General features: G+C 33.5%; 1 pseudogene; it reads right to left on the bottom strand.

The window, feature by feature from the left end:
- LOC132750532 (autophagy-related protein 16-1-like) lies at positions 1-21,180 on the bottom strand (annotated as a pseudogene).
- Between the last annotated feature and the right edge of the window lie 206 nt (positions 21,181-21,386).

The raw sequence follows: 21,386 nt of genomic DNA, 5'->3' as shown, positions 1-21,386 counted from the left end.
TATAACGTAATGGGTTAAATTCTCAAAATCCAACAATATAAAGTGTGACATTATGCCCATCAAAGTGCAAAATTGTTGAGTGCAATGGTAAATGTCATAATTACATTTTGCCATAATTGGGTTCAACTATATATTTTACTATTCAAAAATAATAATCCATTTGACCCACAAATTTTTTTTAGACTTAGGTAGTTTTATATCTTATTCTTAACATTTTTCAATTTTAATTATTGGTCAATCACCATTATAAAAGTCAATCTTTTTAGTTACATTATTTATTCAGAATTGATAATGTCACTTTAAAATCCAGCTAGACATGAATCAAGCTGGTTTGACTACCGGCGACCTGTCAGTTACTATTTATGCTCACATTGAAACTGGCGACATGTCAGTTACTATTTATGCTCACACTTAAACCAGCGACATGTCAGTTACTATTTATGCTCACATTGAAACCGAGTTAAACTAAGCCTTTTTGTGCTGAAATCTAGTGTGCTCAAAAACTTGGAGACGAAAAAAAAATTCAAGTCAAAGAAAGTAATCTTATATAAAATCATGACATCATTTTACCCTCATTCTCAAAAACCTTATATATACTGTCATTATATAAACATATAATCAATATGCCTAAAATACAATTTTTATTTAATTTACACAGATTTATACTTCTATGATCTAGCAACATTTAATCATTCCTTTATATGAAATAATCCATTATTGATAATTTAAGTCATGAGTTGAGGTTTGAAAAATCTGTCATGAGGGTAATACTATGTGCCTCTTGGGTGGAAGTGATGCTTTTGTCGGACATTCTGATCTGAACTACAAACAACATGTGAAATATTTTTCTTGAATATTCTACCATATTTCATATTTCTTACCTCAATGAATTAAATTTTTTTTTAATTAAATTAATGTCAATTATCTTTTAATTAATGTCAATTATCTTTTAATAAAGTAGCATAAAAATGTTCAGCTTCATTTTTAACAGAACAGTCAAATGACCATCATAGCCAGAATGTGTTCATTCATAAAATGCACTAACAGGACATTATAGCCTGCAACTCAGATGGAATCTTCCATGTCAGATAAATTATCCAGCATGTGTGAAACTAACAGAATTATCAGTCTGATATACAGGAATGTCAGTCTGATCTACAAGAATTATTGTTGTTTGATACCTACTCAAGATTATGCACTATAAAATTTCCTAATACATTGTATTTAAAGGGAAATGAAAAAAAAGATGTATACATAGAACAAAATTATAATGAACAAGAGCACTGCTAGGCGGAGCATTATATGCCCGAAAGTGTTTTTTTTTTTTTTTGGTAAGCATGAAGCATTTGTAAGACATGGGAATTAGCTGATCATCCTATAAAATTTTACAGCTTTAGGTTGATTAATACTTAAATTATTAATAATGACCCAAAATCAATAGGGGTCTTTTACCTTATATGGACAATCATTTAAGGAGTTTGAATATTGTGGGCCAAATGGAGCTTTAGTTATGCTCCGGAAACTATTTTCAATTTTAAGGTAATAGTGACCTTAAGCTTTGACCTTGTGACCCAAAAATCAATAGGGGTCTTCTATCCAAAATGCACAATCATACTATGAAGTTTGAATATTGTGGGCCAAATGGAACTTAAGTTATGCTTTAGAAACTGTTTTCATTAAGGTAAAAGTGACTTTGACCTTGCGACACCAAAATCAATACGTGTCTTCTACCCAATATGGACAATCATCCTATGAAGTTTGAACATTGTGGGTCAAATGGAACTTAAGTTATGCTCCGGAAACCAAATTGCTAACGGATGGACGGACGGACAGACGGACGCCAGGGGGTATAACATAATATGCCCTTTTGGGCATATAAAAAGGTAAATAAGATTTTAAAAGTATCCATTATATAGTAAAGATACAAAAATGCATTACAAGCACATGTTACTACAGGAAGTCAATAAAGAAATAATCTTGCCAGTTTCCCCTAAGAGAAGAAATCAATAAAATTGCTGAGCCCTAGTACATACTCTTGAGGAAATAATTTGATTTAAACAGTCAGCTTTTAAAAAAAGGCATGTTTAAACTTCATAAAGAATGGATAAAAGGTGACTGCTATACAGTAACTGGTTTATCTGTGAAAAGACAAGATTAAAGATTGTTACCTTATCAAAAAAGTTCAGTTCACCCAAGAAAAATGTAATATATATTTGCAAGTGAGCGATTTAGGGCCATTATAACACTCTTGTCATGTAAAAAAATCAACACATGGTCATGACTGAAGTTTAAAATGCCTAATAAAACTTTTCTTAGCAACATTTATCACTAAATTTTAACAGACATGAATTCATACAGTACACTGAATTCAGTGAACATATCTCAGTAAGTTCATGAGTAACAATAAAAGTAGAACATGTGTACAACTATTTACAGTCAATAGAAATACTTCTGGTTCTATTTCAAGAAAAATTTAAGCATTTAGAAACTGTTAATACTGTTTTACCTATAATCTCTACTGTTTTACCTACAATCTCTACTGTTTTACCTACAATCTTTACTGTTTTACCTACAATCTCCCAAAATGTTGAAATGTTGTAAATTAGTAGGTTTTCACAGACAACTTTTGAATAATTTGAGGACTGTTGGCATTATACTATTTTAGGTAACTAGCAAACAGCTTAATACAGACATCCTGACATCTCTTACACTAAGCTGGTATAATTATTTTTGTTTGGAAATATACCACAATTTAAGAGTATTTCAGTAATCAGGGATTTCTATGCTTGGACATTTTGACAAAAAATGTGACATTTATTCTTTAGTAATTGTATAGTCTCCACACACTTTTAACAGTCTGTTTATGTAATGAATATTTTCACACCTATAAACATCCATGGATTTGAACACATAAAATCTGAAATGTTTTGGAGTTTTTTTCTGTCGCAATTAAATATCGGACCACAGGATAACCTTCTTCTGTTTTTCTGAACTGAGGATAACCGAACCTGATGGATGCCAAGAACAAGCCATGATTGCATGCCTGAAAACATAAACATACATTTGTACTTAACATTACCTTGTATAATGTGTGTTAATACAAAGAGCCAATACTCTGATGATTATTCATGAATTGTTTAGCTTTGCAAGCTTTTTACATAATTTTTATTGTTGTTTTCTTATTTCAACATTTTATTATCATATTCTTAGATGTATAGCATGATAACAACATGTAAAGATTTTTAGATTGGAAAGAAGGACATAAACATGCTTTTGTTTGGGTTTTACATTGCAGGAACTTGTGCATTATTTCAGGAATAAACAGGCACCAGAGTAGAACCACTGGTGTTCTGTGAGCTTGCTGGATAGCTTTCTCACATGAATGAATTCAAAGTCCCTGTTGGGATTTAAACCCACAGCAGTGAAGGGCAAGTGGTTTAAGTCAACGATGTTAACCACTCTGCCTCAGATGCCCCCTAATGACATAAATATATGATTACAACATGAGCATATAGTATATACATGAATATATAAGATAATGCATGTCTTACGTATGTTCTTTTAGCATTCGTTCAACCTTGCCTTTCTGTATGTTCCAAACATATAGAGTACCATCAGAGGATCCTGCCATGGCATAGCTACCATCAGGGCTGTAAAACAACATGGTTTAACATCTAAGATATGCATACAGATAAAGATTAATAGTAGTGTAAAATGAAACCTGAATATTGATATGATAATACCATGATATCACATTGAAGAAGAACCGGTTGGACCGGGTGATGCTCCCCAAAATGGTTTTGGACACAGAAAAGTATACCTCTTGTAGTGTCAGAGTTACGTCACCGACAAAGTTCAAAGTGTAAAAATTAACAAAGGGCAATAACTCCAAAATTTGGCAAGGCAGAGTTATGATTCTTTTGCACCGCAATTCTACTCAATGAGATCTATTGCATTTCTACTCAATGAGATCTATCTAACTACAGAATTTCACGTTGATATCTCTTATGGTTTAAGAGTAATGTCCCGGACAAAGTTCAAAGTGTAAAAATGAACAAAGGGCAATAACTCTAAAATTAGGTAAGACAGAGTTATGGTTCTTTTGCACTGCAATTCTACTCAATGAGATCTATCTACCTACAAGGTTTCATATTGATACCTCTTGTTGTTTCAAAGTTATGTTCCAGACATGAATAGCGGACGGACGGACGTCCGGACGAAATGGAATAAGGGGACATTTCTTTTGTTATTTTCTAATGTTTAATAGAGGGCCCATGGCCCCTTACTCTATTGTTACGAAATGAACTCTATTGTTCTCTTTTGTTCTGTTTACAGTTAGATGTAGTGCAGACAAACGGACAGACAAAGCTGGGACTATATGCTTACCCTTCGGAAGCATAATTAAGCGGCGACTATATCCTCACCCTTCAGGAGCATAATAAAGAATGAAATAAATTTTAGAATAAGAACTACAATATCTCCTTTACATTAAAAATGCATATCTGAGATAATTGTACCATCTAGAAAATTATGGACAGAAAAAAATGTTTCACTTCAAAAAATCAACACATGGTGCACAACCACTGAGTTAATCTTAAACTTGAAGATAAACTAGAACTATCACTAAATGTGATTAATACCCCCGCAAGACTGCTTCGAAAATGAGGAAGTCACTAGTAACAGAATACCTTGCAAAAGAACTGAAATAGAGTTATGGTTGTGGGCAATTAAAGATAGTTGTGTTTCTTGTATGTTGCATTTCCTTTCAATGTGGTTGACCATTGATGAAGTTTTATTGAATTACTTTGTAAAAAGTCCAAAAAGAGTTACGCTTCTTGAGCACTGCATTTCCTCTCATTGCGCTTGACCATTGAATGAAGTTTCATTGAATTCTAAACATTAGTTTTTAAGTTATGCACCTGACAAGGAAAAGTATCAAAGGGCAATAACTCTTTTATTTGTCAAATGGTGTTATTGTTTTTGTGCACTGCACTTCCTCTTAATGTGCTTGACGATTGTATGAAGTTGTATTGAATTCCAACTAGTAGTTTTCAAGTTATGCTCCAGACAAGTAAAAGTAACAAAGGGCAATAACTTTGTAATTATTCAAGATGGAGTTATGGTTCTTGTGCACTGCACTTCCTCTCAATGTGCTTGACCATTGTATGAAGTTATATTGAATTCCAACCATTAGTCTTTAAGTTATGGTCCGGACAAAAGAAAGCAATGGAAAAGTAACAAAGGGCAATAACTCTGTAATTAGTCAAGATGGAGTTTAGGTTTTTGTGCACTGCACTTCCTCTCAATGTGCTTGACCATTGTATGAAGTTATATTGAATTCCAACCTGTAGTTTTCAAGTTATGCTCTGGACAAGGAAAAGTAACAAAGGGCAATAACTCTATAATAACTTTAGATAGAGTTATGGTTCTTGTGCACCACACTTCCCCTTATTGTGCTTGACCATTGTATTAAGTTGTTTTGAATTCTAACCTGTAGTTTTCAAGTTATGCTCCGGACAAGGAAAAGTAACAAAGGGCAATAACTCTGTAATAAGTGAAGATGGCGTAATGGTTCTTGTGCACTGCACTTCCTCTTGATCATTGTATTAAGTTATATTGAATTCCAACCATTAGTCTTCAAGTTATGCTCCGGACAAGGAAAATATAACGGACAGCTGGACCCACCGACCACCGAGTGACTCCTATATACCCCCCAAAATTTTGTTTCAGGGGTATAAAAATGAACACAATAGAGATACAACCAAATAAGAGAGATTGAACTAATTACCTAAATACTGCTCGTGAATAGTCAAATGCCACTTTGAAATTTTCAGCTCTGAAATAATGAATGCATATATTTATGGACAAAAAAAAACAAGTTGGTTCACCAAGCCATAATTGTAAGTTTATACAAAACAGAGTAGCATTAAGACAAATATTAACAATACCATGCAGATTTCAAATAATAATAACAGCATGAGCTGTTATTGCTTGTCAGATAAAAATTCAAAGAAAGAAAGGGGAATAACTCCAAAAGATATAGCTCTTAGAATAATGCCACTTGTCTAACAACTGCACTATTGTCATGATAAGCCAATTTTCAAAATTTCTTGTTGGTAACTTTCAACATGATTGAATAATAGGCTACATCAGTTCATGAATGACAATGACAATGCAGCGATCATAACAGCTTGACTGTGCCTTCAAAATAGACAAGGTAAAAATGACAACAAATTCAAATTTTGAATAGTTCTCAAGTGAAGTCCTTTCAGGAGAACTAAAAAATAAAGAAATCAACACATCAAAACAGAGTTTTTGACACACACAAAAAAGGATTTATGGACAATATATGAAATAATTTCATATTTTAAAATGCAAGGATATCATGTAATTGATTTCTTTATAAAGTATGATTTTACAAAAACATTGCTAAGAAAGAACCAGTGCAACAAAAGTTATAATTTATGTACTGTATAATTATATATAACATAATGATGCAGAAATAACTTCCAACTTACACTAATGTATAGGAAACTTGGTTCATACGTAGATCTATCACCTTTAACGTGTCTTCCCTCGTACATGCCAACAATGATGCCTTATCTGAAGTTAAATATCATATTTGATTTTTAAATACAATAATAGTACAATGCTTGTAGGTAAAAACAAAGATTATAAAACGTTTGTTCATCTCTTCATAAATATAATTTGTAAATTTTCTTTGCAATAACATACGTAAATAGCCCTATATAGTGGGCACAAAATTATCTGACATTTGACCTTCAGCCAGGCACACAAATGGCATGGGCCTTACGCTTAACCTACTTGATATGGACATTTGAGCCAAGTTTAAAGAAAATCCTTCAAGGAATAAAAGGATTAATAGTGATCAAAAAAAATTTTTGCATCGCATGTGAATGGTGACCTTCCAACTGTACCAGCACAAAGGCATCATATTATTCATTCTGCACATTTAATCATGAAGAAAATCTTTCATAGGGTACAAGTTTTATAGAGCAGACAGGAAATTGCCAGACATTTGAACCTTACCCTTGAACAGACCGGGTGTCAGCATGAGTTCTGGCCAGTGACTTGTTGAGGTGAAAATTTGAGTCAAGATTAAAAGAATTCTTTAAAAAGTATAGTCCTTACTGATTAAAACTTGCCAGACATTTGATAAGCCAGATTAACCTTTACCTTGAGCCAGAACAGAGACAATATAGGTTCTTACTGCCTAGTTGAGGCGAGCATTTGACCCAAGTTTGAAGAAAATCTTTAATAGTAAAAATGTGGACACAATGAAGATAGACAGACTGAGCAATGCAACAAAGTGATTTTTCCTGTATAGCCCCCTCCCCTAGATGATATGGCAGGGTTAAAATAGTAATGATTTATACTGGAAGATCATAAGGTACCAACACTTGAAGATCCTTTATAACATTTCATCAAATGTGAAATAAATAATATCATTTACCTGGTGATAAAGCTAATGATGTAATACGTCCATGTAATGAAATCTCATTGATGGTGGAGTCTACACGAGGGTCCCAAAACCTTACACGCTTATCGAAATGGCCGCTGATTATACTACTTGCATGTAATGTCACTAAATCATTGCAACTTGATCCAGCAAATATTGTTTTTGAACCTACAAAATTAAAATATTGTTAAAAGAAATCTGCCTTCCATATGATTCACCTATTTCCTTCATTTTTGTAATGTTCTACTTTTTGTTGGGTTTTAAGTGGACAATGTCTAAGGCGACTTTTCATCTTCAATGGTGGAGAAAAAGACAGATGGTGCCTCTGTGTGCATTTACTTTTTCAGACATAGGCCATCATTTTCTTCAGTAATCTTCAGTAATTTTTGCTCATTTTAAATCATTTAGTGAAAAAAGCTATAAATGTTGTCACGGCTCAACCAGTATGAAGATTCTCTGTCACAGAACAAATTGGATACTACACAATACCGTTATTTAAGAAATAATATATCCCAAACAGTGATTTTATCGCTCAATAACATCTCTGTTTGGAGTACAGATGCGACAAATTATATCACGAGGGCGTAGCCCGAGTGATTTGATGCACATCCGAACGACAAACAGTGATGTTATCAAGCACAAATACACCGATTTGGATTATTTTGGTTCTAACATGACATCAACAAATAAATGCTGCTGTATCTGATATTAAGCAAAATTGCACCTGATCTGTTTCCTTACTTATTTTCAGGGCGTCAGATTTTTTAAGTGGTTACGTCACATGTCTAAATATATAACGTCAACTTTGACTTTATTGCATGATAACACACACTTTTGTTTCTTCTATATTCAATAGTGAAAAATGAGGGTCATGTTAGAATATATCATATAACCTCTAAAAGAGTTCTACAATTTTTTTCTGGTGTGGGTGTTGTTCTTTGTGATGGCTGAAAGTATCACTAGATAGATTATACTGTGTCCATGACTGACAAAACTTCTTCTACAACAAGAGCCACTCTAAAGCTTAAATACATTATTTCTGACACCTGGATTGAACCACTGATTTTTTGCAGACTTGCTTCTTCACATAAAATAATTCAACATCTCTGTTAGTATTCCAACAGAGATAGGTGACTGTATGATAATATAATAAAGCTTACATGCTCTAGTATGTAGGTCCCAGATTTTTAAAGTTCTGTCATGGCTTCCAGTTACCACTTTTGATGAATCACCTAAAAATTTGGGCAGTTAAAACTTTCCCACTGTGACCTGTCAACGTATGCTGAAAAACACACGCCATGTATGATGTAATATATAAGTTACAAAAAAAAAAAAAAAAAATATATATATATATTAATAAGAACACAGTTTGTCTCAAGATAACTGCTCAGTATTGTCTGTACTGACTGGTTCTGGAAAGTATAACTCTATATATGAAACATTTTAATTATTGTATTAGAAAATTGTGTATAATAATATTTTATGTACAAGTAAAAATATCATTTTGTTGTGTTTTGTTTCATAATACATGTTGATAAACTAACTAACTTACTCTTAATCTTTGATCAGATAAAGACCACAATCTACTAGCATAATCGTTTGAAGCACCAAGTATATACGCCTCATCATAGTCAAATTCAAGGGCAGTAATACCTGCATTACTTCCCAGTAATGTCCCTTTACACTGACACTGACCTGAAAAAACACAAGTTTAATTAACAATTGAGTTTTATATCTTAAACATATCTATCTATGATATATTGTGAATCTTTCATGTTCAAATCAACTTCATGTATTTACCAGTTAATTGCTATCAAGATAACAGATGTAATCCAGTACGGCCTGAGTATATGATCACTGGGTTGAGCTGCGTTGACCACATTTTATCTTAATTCACAGACATAGATATAAAATACATTCCTCAGACAAGTCTTACCTCTACAATATCCAATCCTTTCTGTAGTTTTATTTGAAACACATCAATGTTACCAGACTTTTATAGACAAATTGATGCTAAGTTAACCTTTACTTGTTTGGTTAATGATGTTCAACAAGATGAGCATGTCAAAATAAAATATATCTTAGTTAAGTGAGTGAGCATTTGATGGTACATGATAGCTTTTCTGATGCTCTTGTAATAAAATCAGTCACAATACAAGTTTCAAACATGCTGTTGTACAATAACACACCAAATTATTCATCTTTTCCTAAACTAAAAATTTATGATAATGTATAAAATGTACATGGCCCTTCTGGTAAACAGACATTCTCCCCCCAACTTTTGACCCAATTTTTTTACAGTGACTGATATTTGCCCCCTCCCCCCTCATATCTTTGGAAGGGGCGGACATTTACACCCCTAAAATTTTTATTGGATGGACATTCATACATTTTACATCATGTCTAAATAAACAATTGATGTTTCATGTTTCTACTTGTTCCAATAATTCTGAACTTCTGAATTCAGGAATCTTCCAAAATCCGAACTCTTTGGCTACTCCCACAGGTGTTCAGTTTTCAAAAGTTACAATGAATATGGAAATTTAAGCTAACCTCCATTATAATCCCAGAGTTTGATTTTTCTGTCGGATCCCCCTGTTGCAAATAAACTCCCTGTTGGGCTCCATAAAACAGCATTCACCTCACCCTCATGGGCATCCTGAAAAAAACAAACAACATTTTTTTTTAAATCTTTCACATTCATTAACCAGCAAAATGTTTCCCTAATTAGTTTTTCTAATTTGAGCCAGTATGAAGCACTTGTTGTTTCACAAATAATTGACAACTTCTCCACAAGAAACAGTGGTAAATGATGAATGCCACTATCTAGAGTGTATATATTGATATAAGATTGGAAATATTTATTTTCATTATTATACTGACAATTATACTGAGTTCAGCTTAACTTTGCCTTTAATTTAACCTACGGTATTGCAAACTGCCATGTTTTGATCTATTACAATTATCAATACAATTTTGTGATGTTTTTAATTTCCATCTATACTGTCTTGCAAGTAAAGAGCCTAAAGTACAAATAGTTTTTTTAAGGAGAGTTTACTGACAATATAGCAAATTGATGCTTTACTAATTAACAATGACCTTTGCAAATCAAAATTTCTTAATACCAACACATTAATTAACCTTTTCCAATACAACTGCTGACAATGACATACCTATAACACTAGAATAGAACCATGTCACACAGACAGAACGTTTGTCAAATATGATCATAAGCTAAAATATTAGTGTTAATTTCAACATTTCCATATCAAAATCTCTTACTTTTTAATAGTTAAAATCAAAACAGACCTGTTCATTACAAATTATCAGCTGGGAAAGAGTAAAACTTATTACTCATTATTAAACAATGAGATTTCTAGAATATCATATTAATTAAGCAGAATCTCACCAGTTTACATTGAGCTTTTGTTGGTAATGATGCACTTAGACAAATTGGTGTTACACCTCTCATATATACACCAGCATTCCTGAAAACAACATACACATTTCATGTTTAACTTCAAAATATCACTAAATTTAATTTGTTCTCTATTAATTGCATGTTTCAATGGCAGCAAATTATAGTAATGCATGATTTCAGAAAAGCTTAGCTTATTTAAGAAACAATCACAGAAACTTGCTACCAATAATCTATATAACCATTCTGATTGTTGAAGTTAACAATACAAATGAATTTGTAGAAACAACATCCCCTACAGTATGGTACAACTCACTTGATTCTACAAAGTCTTGATACAAATAAAAGCTAATAAGGCCAAATAAAAGCAAATAGTACATTTGGAATGTTTATTATGCAAACAATTCTTGCTGGGAAATGTAAGTAAAATAACTCAACAGAAAGTATAAAAAACAAGAGCTGTCGGTAGGACAGAATGCTCGACTATTCAAAGAGCTTGATAGTAAAAGAGCCTTGATAATGTAAAAATTTTTAAGTTTACAAAAGGGCTAATTTTTTTTACAAATCCATGTAATAGGCCTTGGAGAGAGCCCTATTATGATCACAAAGAAGTGTATAAAATTTTAACTTGTTTCAAAGCAAGATATCAATGAAATATGAAAATATCTGAGATGGTTAGCAAACTTTAAGGTAAATTCTAAATCGAAAAAGGGGCATAATTCTGGCAAAATGCTTGATAGAGTTACCTTCTCCTGTCTACAGGTTAGGGCCATGATGCTGAACAAGTGTGCAAAGGTTCAAAGCCATATGTCAATGGACTTTGAAAATATTTGAGGTATTACAAAAACTTTAACATAAGTGGTTACGTCGACGCTCAGGCGACAAGTATATCTCTACTTATTCTTATCGAATAGTCAAGCTAAAAACTTACTCTTCAGCTTTGATCTGGACAGGTTCACTGGCAGCATCTTCTAAATCTTTCTGCAAACGTTCTTGTTTATGTCTGAAATATCCATTGTTAAATATCAATATAACACACCTTAGTTATGTGCAAAAAAGTCGTAATTATTATATATGTAATAACATATGTAACAAATATCTAGACTATATTTGTAGTTAGATATATTGAATTTTTGAGCATTATGATAAGATTTTGGTCAGAAATCTTAAAATATTTCTGTCTGAAAGTTTGCTAATCAAAGTATCTAATTATTGTTACTTTCATTGGACTGTTTGTTTTTTTTATCTGAAAGAAATTAATACTTAATTCTAACACGCTTCATTCACACTATTCCTCTATCACACAGACAGGGCACGGCGATCAAATGTATTATTACACAATATATGCACAGCATTTAAAAGGAATGCTTAGACGTCATATGACATAATATATGATGTTGATACACTAAATAAGGTCAGGAAAATTACCTCTATGCTTAAAATGTATTTAAATATATTTTCATCAATTCTCTTTATTAATAGCATGTTAGAAGGTGGAATCTTGTGAACCCACTATACTTACTTAAAAAATCTGTCATTTTCTTGATTCATAATATCGGCTTCCTTCATTTTCTGTGTTAGCCAGCGAGCCATCAGTTCACTGTTCTCGTCCTGGACCTTACGATACTTCTCCTCTAGAGCTGTGAACGCCATCTGTAAAGCTTGATGCTCATCTTTCAACGTCTGAAATAGAAAGTTTTTATTATATGGCGGATCCATGAAGTTTTCAACAAGGGGTAACAAAACTTCTATCTTATCTCATCCTTATCTGCATTTATTGGGTTGACAATAACAGCTGACACAAAATACATATTCCTTTACACTGTTCCAGTATAAATTTAGAATACACTTGGGAACACAAACCAAAATCAAGAGAACAATACTGACCTGATTTGTAGCCTCCAGTTCAAACACTGTGTGTTCTAAATGCTTTATTTCTGCTTTCAAACTGTTCTGTAATGCTAATGCATCCATCAAACTGAAAATAGATTCATAAACATGTAAACACATAAGTATTATTTCATTAACTTCCCAAAGTCTGTAAAAGCTAATACAGTTGGACAGCCTATGAAAATGGACCGGATGCTTTTGTATTGGGATTATTCAGCTGAGAACAGATTTATGGTATGTGGAGTAATCAAAACAGATGAACTTTTGCTACACTATGAAGGTTCCAATGAACTTGCAACAAATTACCAAGGAGTATAAATTAATATGTTGACTTATGTTCTATGGCTCTGACAGTAAACCTCTGGAGTTCCACACAACAAAAGTAATTTTGCGTTTGCTCGATCAGTGGCTATAAGGCTGGCAATCTTCAATCAATAAATTTGTGTCAGAATACTAAGGTATACAAGATTGGAGTTACACTAGACACAAATCTGTCTACATACAGATAACAGGATAGGGACAAGGGCATATCTGTATTCCCCCAAGTGGTGGGGGCATTGAGAGACGGTTATTGAACAGAGTACACGATCAAAACTTACTTGGAATCTTTAAGCTGTAATTCTTTTTCTTTCTCCTTCATTGCACTGGTTAGGTCTATAATTTGTTGGGCATTCTGGAAGGAAAGGAGATAATATCTGAAAAGATTTTTCAAACAAACATGGTAAAAAGTAAAACAATATTAGAAGAGGGTCATAGTGACCACTACAACGTGGAGATTAATCGTTTGTAGACATTAACTAGAAATGTGTCCATAGCACACAGGTGCCCCCACACTCCACCAGTTTGTCAATCTTATGTCTCTAGGTCAAATTTTTTTTTTGGCTACATGTGCCCAAGTTTAAAACTAAAAATCTTTTACCTAGAGTCATGAAACCTTACAGGAATGTTGATCAACATGTGAAGTTGTGCACCTGGGTATTTTCATGTGGATATATTTAGTATTTTTAGAGTTATTGCCCTTGACTTAGTAAAAATTTGCAATTTTCAACTTGTGTCGCACGTAACTCAAAAAGTAATTGACCTAGAGTCATGAAACCTTACAGGAACTTTTTTAGCTACTTGCGACACAAAAAGAGAACGGACGGAAGGACGGACGGATGGACAAGGGTAAATCTAAATGCCCCCCTATAGTGGGAACAAACCAAGCAATACCAATAAAATCTTTCTCAATAAAAGGTTGACTGACCTAACCTCTATGTTTGTAAAGTTCTGTCAGATTTAACTCCCTTTACATTTGTGATGTTCTGTCAGACTAATTCCCCTCTGTGAAGTTATGTTAAATTTATCTCCCCTATATGTGTAATGCTGTCCGACTTACCTCCCCTCTTTTTGTGTAATGCTGTCGGATTTGCCTCCCCTTTACCTTATCAAGTTATGTCAGACTTACCTCCCCTTTACCTTTCATAAGTTATGTCAGACTTACCTCCCTTTTACCTTTCATAAGTTATGTCAGACTTACCTCCCCTCTTCGTTTGTGAAGTTCTGTGAGTTCCTCTTGTAATCTATAAAGTTTTTGCTCAAGTTGTTGTGTCCTCTCATTGCTACTTCCACCTCCACTACCTCCCCTAAAATCACACAAATATATATCTCACAATTATACGCTACCATCAATTATAGTTTAGTTATAAATTTCTTGAATTGTAAGTCATATTAACACTACAAAGGTAATATGGTGACCCCCCAGCTATACTGGTGGAAGGAGACCACAGGTGCCCTTTCATCATGATCTGGTGTTACAGAAAAATAACCAACCTTCTGAAAGCTAGATAGATTGATTCCTTTCACAACATGTTAACTAAATTGTTTCAATTAATCCTTAAGTTTTATCTGTTAATAAAAAATGGGATATAAGCATACATGATCAAGTGGGAGATTTTTCTTAAAAAAGAGGGAGATTTAGAATTTGCAATAAACAAAGAAGAAAGTCCTGGTATCAGAAAGAGGGAGATTTCTATAAGTTGTGAAAATACCCCATATTTTTAGAAAAATCTTTAAAAATATGACTGCAGAAAGTGGGAGTCTCCAACTTAAAGTGGGAGAGTTCACATGTATGTATAAGTTATAACAAGCAGACAAACTTGGATGAAATTCAGACTTAATACCCTTGATTTGCCAAATTTGATAACTGTCAAATGTTAATCTTGCAATAATTATTCTTAAAATGCATAATTTCAAACAATGTATTTCCTAAGTATACTCATGATTAAATATATTATTACTTTAAATGAATACAACACAAGACAGATTGATTTTGGTATTTCACGACTATTTTGTTCAAGTTTGTATGTAATGTGTACAGACTTACAATAAAAAGTTTATTTTCTTTGTTAAAAAGGGGCATACATCTAGAAAAACTGATCAACTTAATCCCTTTCTTCAGCTTTGACTTGTCCCTTATTGCAAGTAGACCAGGAATAAGTACTATGTCTTTAAATCATTTTAATAACAATAGCCAATCTTAACAAAAGTTCTACGTTAAAAAGTGGCATAACTCGAAATATTTAGCTTTAAGAATATATTCTCATGTCTAACAAATGTGTCTTGTCATTTGATAACTTGAAATCATTCTACTTAAAAGTAACTCTAGAAAATACATCTTTCAGAATAAAGCCCACTAGTCTTACAACTAGCTTTATTATAACGAAGTATTCCAAACTTCATGTTGATAGACATAAGCAACATTAAAGTTTTTGCACCTTAAAGCATGACTTTTTCTTCTAAACAGGCCGGTTTAATAGCTAAATAGGGAGAGAATGGGATTAGTATTCCAGGGGATGGTAGGTCCAGCCTTGATTGAGAATTACAAATAGAGAAAATTCATCAAAAGAGACAAATAAACAAGAGGACCATGATGGCCCTGGATCACTCCCCTGACCCATCAACCGCATCAAAGCAATGTCTTAGACAAGCATCCTGGCCAAGTTTGATGACAATTGAGTCAAAAATGTGACCTCTAGTGTGTTAAAAAGGTATTCCATATTTGGGCAATGTCACCTAATTTTTGACTGGAGACGACCCATATTCAAACTTGACCTAGTAATCATCAAAACAACCTTCCTGACAAATTTCCAGAATACTTGGATCAAAACTGCAGCCACTAGAGTGTTAACAAGCTTTTTCTATTTTTAGCTCCTGTGACCTAGTTTTTGACCAGAGATGACCCATCTTCAAACTTGACCTAGAAATCATCAAAACAACCTTCCTGACAAATTTCCAGAATATTTGGATCAAAACTGCAGCCACTAGAGTGTTAACAAGCTTTTTTCTATTTTTAGCTCCTGTGACCTAGTTTTTGACCGGAGATGACCCATCTTCGAACTTGACCTAGAAATCATCAAAACAACCTTCCTGACAAATTTCCAGAATATTTGGATCAAAACTGCAGCCACTAGAGTGTTAACAAGCTTTTTCTATTTTTAGCTCCTGTGACCTAGTTTTTGACTCGAGATAACCCATCTTCGAACTCGATCTGTATTTCATTGAGACAAACATTCTGACAAAGTTTGACAATGATCCAATCAAAACTGTGACTGTTAACAACCCAATTGTTGACGACGAACGACGCACTTTGCCGGACATAGCCCCATCACTATACCTCACCTTGACAACTTCGTGGTCAGGTGAGCTAAAAATGAGAATTAAACACTTTAAAAATAAATCTAAATGAACATCAACCAACTTACCCACTATCTGCTCTTATTTGTAAACTCAAATTGTCTGCCCGCAACCTTTCAGTTTCAACAGTCAGCTGAACATTTTTGGACTTAAGTGTGGCAACTTGTTCAAATAGCTTGCTCTCTATAAAAAAAAGTAAAGATATTGTCACAATCTATTTTTTCTCCATTAATATTTATATTAAAATGAAAACAGTTGGCAAACATGGCTGTTATAAATATAGTATAATAATCTTTTATTTGGCAAGCCACTTGATTTAAGTACCACTTAATTGTTACCCCAGTCCTCCCATCCGGATAAAAGCAAGAACTTTGAATTTTAGAATTTTGACCCAAAACCATACCCTCACCCTGATAAAAGCCCCTGCTCTGTACGGACAGTTCAACAGTCAAAACCCTAATGAATGGCCACACTGTGAGGTGGAAATATCCTTGTATTTCTTACACCAAAATACTTTCTCACTGAATTAGGGGAAAGACAAAAAGTAAATATTGGGCAAACATGTTCTGCTAGCCCTCTCTTTGATATGTTACAATTGACTAGGGATGTGCAATATACTGTGGTACATCAGTTTTTGTGATATTATTCCTGAAAATATTATATTGCTATGATTTTTTTTATATGTTGAAGGGATTTTTTTTCACAGTGTTCAATACCAATGACTATAAATTAACAGACATATTGGTGTTTGTTTGACCTGTTCTATATAATCAACTTGTGTGACATATTTGATGCAATTGTGCCTTTGCAAATCAATCACTTGAAGAAATTTTGAAATGCCAATTATTGTCCCACAATTAATATAATATCAATAGATACAGGGCTTTTTTTCACAGGTTGGGGAAGCAGCCCTGCCCGTAATTTTGGGGACACAGTATATTTCCAAAAGGGGAAGAAAAAAAAAATGATGCAAATTCAATTTTTGGGGAAAACTGCATGATTTTAAAGAATTTTTCTTTGGGGAAGCAGACCTAGAGGGGCCCCTTTAGAAGGAAAAAAAGCCCTGATATATGATCTAAACAAGAAACATGGCAATGCCATGAAACCAGGTTTTCAATTATCACCATTGTAGATAAATATGTTGTATTTGAAATACAAATACAAGCAACAAACAATGTAACTATAAGCAATGTAAAACATGAATAATGTAGGAGGAATTGCCACAGAGGAAGTGTTCACTATAATTATATTCTGTATATAAAGGAAAAAAAACAAAGGGCCATAATTAAATAAAAAATTATTCAATCACAAAACCCTAACAACATGCGCCAGGGCACTGGATGACAAAGCTACTGTGAAAGTTTGAACAAAATCCGTTGAGAAATGTAGGAGTTCAGCACAGAAAAATTTTCTCACTATATACATGTATTCTGTATAAGGAAAAATAACAAAGGGCCATAATTAGGTCAAATATTATCCAATCACAAAACCCCGACAATGTGCGCCAGGGCACTTGATGACAAAGCCTCTGTGAAAGTTTGGTCAAAATCTGTTGAGAAATGTAGGAGAAGTTGCGCATGGTAAAAATTGTTCACTATATAATCTGTATAAGGAAAAAAAACAAAGGGCCATAATTAGGTCAAATATTATACAATCACAAAACCATGACAATATGCCCTAAGGCACTTGATGACAAAGCCTCTGTGAAAGTTTGGTCAAATTCCGTTGAGAAATGTAGGAGGAGTTGCGCACAGAAAATTGTTCACTATATATCCTATATTGGGAAAAAAACAAAGGGCCATAATTAGGTCAAATATTATCCAATCACAAAACCCTGACAATATGCGCCAGGGCACTTGATGACAAAGCCTCTGTGAAAGTTTGGTCAAAATCCATTGAGAAATGTAGGAACAGTTGGGCACAGAAGAAATTATTCACTATATATTCTATATAAGCAAAAAAAACAAAGGGCCATAATTAGGTCAAATATTATCCAATCACAAAACCCCGACAATATGCGCCAGGTCACTTGATGACAAAGCTTCTGTGAAAGTTTGGTCAAAATCCATTGAGAAATGTAGGAACAGTTGGGCACAGAAGAAATTATTCACTATATATTCTATATAAGCAAAAAAAACAAAGGGCCATAATTAGGTCAAATATTATCCAATCACAAAACCCCGACAATATGCGCCAGGTCACTTGATGACAAAGCTTCTGTGAAAGTTTGGTCAAAATCCGTTGAAAAATGTAGGAGGAGTTGCGCACAGAAGAAATTGTTTACGCCCGCCCGCCCATCCGCCCGCCCGCCGACAAACCTCAATCTAATAACCAGTTTTTTCCTTCGGAAAACCTGGTTAAATATAAATAATCTAATAAATAGAAAGATACAGTATACAAAGCATGATTAATTGTCTGTGTTAATGGGGTTTAAGCCAATCTTCGAAACATGCTGTTACAATCTGACATTCATTTGATCACATGGCATCTAAATTTCATGACTAGAATAGAGCATCGATTCCTTATCCCAGAGTCAGTTTGAAAATCCCACTACTGGGGAATTCTCTTTTTGACTTTATACTGTAAAGCTTTATAGCAATTAACATGTCATGTAAAGGATATTTCCAACAGCCTTTTGTTGGGCTGGTTAACCCTTTAGTGTCGTGATTGAGTGTACACAAAAATTGTCACATTGTAATCGAGAGGTCCAGCGTTCAAATCTGGTCAGTGCTGAGGATTTTTCATGTTTATTTGTTTGATTGTTTTACGTCACACCGACACAGTATAGTCATTTATGGCGACATTCCAGCTTTACTAGTGGAGGAAGACCACAAGTGCCCTTCCGTGTATTATGTCAGGCACGAACAAGCACCTGAGTAGAACCACCGACGTTTCGTAAGCTAGCTGGATAGCTTCCTCACATGAAAGAATCCAAAGTCGCTGTCCGGATTCGAACCCACAGCAGTAAGGGGCAAGTTGTTTAAATTTATCCACCGGCACAGAGCCCCTTCATGGTTTACTAATACTGTTCAGTGCACTGGTGAGATTATATATATCCAGGACAGGCCTTGACAAAAAATGATCAAAACTCACCCAACAGGGTGAGTAAGATTCTCCAGATGATGTTTCTTCAAAACATTTAATGTAAATTAAGTTTTTCTAACGAAAACCTGAAATTGACCTTATGACTAGGTATAAAACTTTACAAAATTAAAAATTTTTTTACAAAACTTAAAAGAAATTTGGACTCATTATTAGTTTTTTCAGGTGGTACTTTTATATTGTATATATATTTCTATGATGTTGATTGTTTACTGAGATCTTTTTATTGTGTTATGCTTTATGTAAATATTACTATTATACTGAAGAAAAGAATAAATAATAGGTACAAATTTTCAATATCTTGCATGAAAATGTGTGATATGCCACACATTAAGACCGGCGATAATTGACGCGCCATTATACAATGATAGAATGAATAGATATTGTTCACACTTTATAAAATTAAGTAATAAAAGATCAGATCAACGAACCGGTAGTTCGAGAAAACCACTCTCACCCCATTTTAAGGAGGGCAAGTAAATTTGAAGGGTCACTCGCACTTGCCTGTAGGGCGGAGACCCTAGGCTAGAACATTCATCGAAGTCAGCAGACAGTCATCGTCTGTCTAGATACCAAACAGAGGTTGAATGGCAAAACTGTAAACAAACACTAAATTATGATAACTCCAGGAAATTTGCAAACATAAAATAAATTATTTTAATTTTTATCATAATTTAGCTTATTGTGTACCAAAATTGTGGAAAAATGGTAATTTTAAACAGATTGTACTAAATTAAGAATAAGAAATGCATGGTGACAGTTATGTCTAAATATTTACGTATATCAATTAAATCTGAAATTCTTGATATTCATGTCTATTTCGTGTCGTTTCAAAACCGCTGTGAAATGATTTTCTTCCACTCCGCCGACTGCTTCGCCATTTTGCAATCAATTCTGACAGTAGCCGTGTTCTCGCATTTTCTTCACTATAAGAATTTCATTGTTTTCATTTGATTTTGCTGTAATGATATGTTATTATATTCATTAAAAACATAATGTAATTAAGTGTGTTTAATATTACATCTGCCTTTATCAACATTTATAAAAATGTCTTCGCGAAAAAAAATACATAATTCGAATATTTCATTTTGATTGCAAAAACGAAAGTAGCTTCCTGGTGTTGACAAAGAAGAAATATACAAATTTGGTAAGAAATTTCTCTGTATCTGTATCTGTGAGGGTACGTCGTAGAGACCAAAATCTGACTTTAACACGACGGTGAATTTGTCACTCTTAATTAATATTTAAATAATTATTCGCTTAAACATATTTGTTTTGTTAATTTTCCATGATGATAGGTTATTGTCAATTTCTGGGGATAGTTGTTTCAGTCTTTCTTGTTAAAATCAAGATTTTAAATGTTTTTAAATAACAGTTTAAAAACACTGGTTTAACAGATATCAGACTTGCACCTGACACAGTTACAGTATCACTGAATATATCAAAGATGTAGATTAGCAAATAAAACTAAATGGGTGTTGGCGTTGGTAGTTTAGATCACGAAACAAGTTTGTTACATTGAAATTTTACCAGAGCACAGGTCAGCCACTGCATAGTCCTTAATAAATATGACATCAATTTGAGATATATTTGCTTCTGGGCAAAGCATCGACATCGGGCTTGACCATCATAAACTATAAAAAGCCTGTTACATCTTATATATTTGACTAGCCACCGCATTGTTCCCATGGTTAAGTTCGTTCAAGCAGTTTACCATCACCATTTGCCTTAACTTTCACAAAGGAACTGATATGTTCTGTACATGCCAGAGCAGAGGTTACAGTGTAAATGAAGTGTAGAAAGGATTTCATTCACAATCGC

The sequence above is a fragment of the Ruditapes philippinarum genome, unplaced genomic scaffold, assembly GCF_026571515.1.
Source record: "Ruditapes philippinarum isolate M1 unplaced genomic scaffold, ASM2657151v2 ctg1652_1_1_1_1, whole genome shotgun sequence".
Lineage (NCBI taxonomy): Eukaryota > Metazoa > Mollusca > Bivalvia > Venerida > Veneridae > Ruditapes > Ruditapes philippinarum.
The sequence above is the reverse complement of the archived record's forward strand: the minus strand, read 5'-3'. Positions and strand labels throughout refer to the sequence as shown.